This window comes from Tupaia chinensis, unplaced genomic scaffold, assembly GCF_000334495.1.
Source record: "Tupaia chinensis unplaced genomic scaffold, TupChi_1.0 Scaffold138725_1, whole genome shotgun sequence".
In the NCBI taxonomy this organism is placed as follows: domain Eukaryota; kingdom Metazoa; phylum Chordata; class Mammalia; order Scandentia; family Tupaiidae; genus Tupaia; species Tupaia belangeri.
The window spans coordinates 1,309,057-1,310,568 of record NW_006198617.1 but is presented as its reverse complement, the minus strand read 5'-3'; the positions used below and the strand labels follow the sequence as shown (position 1 = coordinate 1,310,568).

The 1,512-nt window shown below is 55.9% G+C and overlaps 1 pseudogene; it reads left to right on the top strand.

Moving 5' to 3' along the window:
- The first annotated feature begins 428 nt into the window (after positions 1 to 428).
- On the top strand, positions 429 to 1,021 carry LOC114004582 (phosphatidylinositol transfer protein beta isoform pseudogene; annotated as a pseudogene).
- The last annotated feature ends 491 nt before the right edge of the window (positions 1,022 to 1,512 follow it).

Below are 1,512 nucleotides of genomic sequence, written 5' to 3'. Positions count from 1 at the left end.
TGGCGAAGCAGTAAAACGCCTCACTCTGTGGAGCACACCCACGTGGGAAAGTTCAGGGTTCGGATCTGGAGGCCTCCCTGAGGATGCCAGGCATGTGTGTGCCCACGAGCTAGGGCTGGGGAAGACGCGGGCGAGGGCCCTGCTGGGGGTCCTGTCTCTCTCTGTCGTGGTCTCTGTCTCTCTCTGTCTTTCTTGCTTATTGAAGAAAGAAAGAAATAAAATTTAAAAAAACAAATGGGGGGGCGGTGGCAGAGGAGGCAGCGGCGGCAGCTGCAGGGGGTCTGGGAAGATGGTGCTGATTAGGGAATCCGTGTGGTCTCAGCATGTCCCGTTCCGGAGGACCGAGCTGGGCAGCTGTGTTCTGCTGCAGACGTGCCGGGCACGGCGGACGGGGACTGAAGGCTTAAGGAAACGGCCTTATGAACAGGATGGCGAGCGGGGATGGCGACAGCAGAGTTCCTGCACCCGTAAAGATGGTTGCTCCGGGGGCCCGTGGTGTCTCAGAGAAGCCCTGGCGTGCGTGACGATTGTCCCGAATGAATACATGAGAGATGGTTTCTTCATTAAAATGGAAACAGGGCATAAACCAGACTTGGGAACACGGTTTAGAGCCAGGTACGTGGAAGGCTGTTGACGCTGTCCACCTAGGTCTTGCAGACTGAAGTCAAGTCGGACCAGCAGGCCACAAAGCTGACGAGGGCCCAGCATCTTCCAGTCAAGACCGAGCGAGGCCCTCCGGGCCCACCCGGAGGAAGGAGCTGGTGAACGACCCTGACTGTCCTCAGAGGTGTGCCTGTGAGCTGGTGCCCATCGGCTTCGAGTGGTGGGGCTGAGAGGCAGAGTAGGAGACTGCGTTCAGAAGAAAAGAGGGTGCTCACATTTCTTTCACCAACTTTTATGCTGGATTTACAGCCGGATCCACCTGACAATGGGAGATGCTAGGAGAATGGAAGATGGAACTCAGAAAGAGCTAGAAATCATATGTAAGAAGGTTCCATCCGGGGACCAGCAGTTAGCGTAATGGCTACGTCGCTGGACTCCCATATAGTCGACCACAGTTCGAGTCCCGGACCTGGTGGCTTAAACTCACGCCGGGCGCGTGTGCGTGCCCAAGATCCCGAGAGGAGAATGGAGGAGAAAGGATTGTGGCGTGGCCATCCCCCCCAGAGGGGTGATTTCTCACTTTCTGTCTCTCTGTGTCTTTCTGGCAAGCGCATGCGCCCTATAGCAAAAACAAACAAACAAACAAACAAAAAGACAAGAAACCTCGACAACAACAACAACAACAACAAAAAAGAAGGCTTCTGTTCTGAGGCACGTCGGCTGCTGCTGTCTAGATGAGCCCCCCGTAGGGTCAGGGAAATATCAAACCGTTTACATAATCACGCTCAAGAGGGGGACAAAGTGCAGCCAGCAACAGGCGACGAAACCGCTGGCCGGTCCCCTGCAGTGTCGTTTCCCAGATGCGCGCTCCTGACGGTGTGCACACAGGCCCAACCTCCCGCCGCGCAT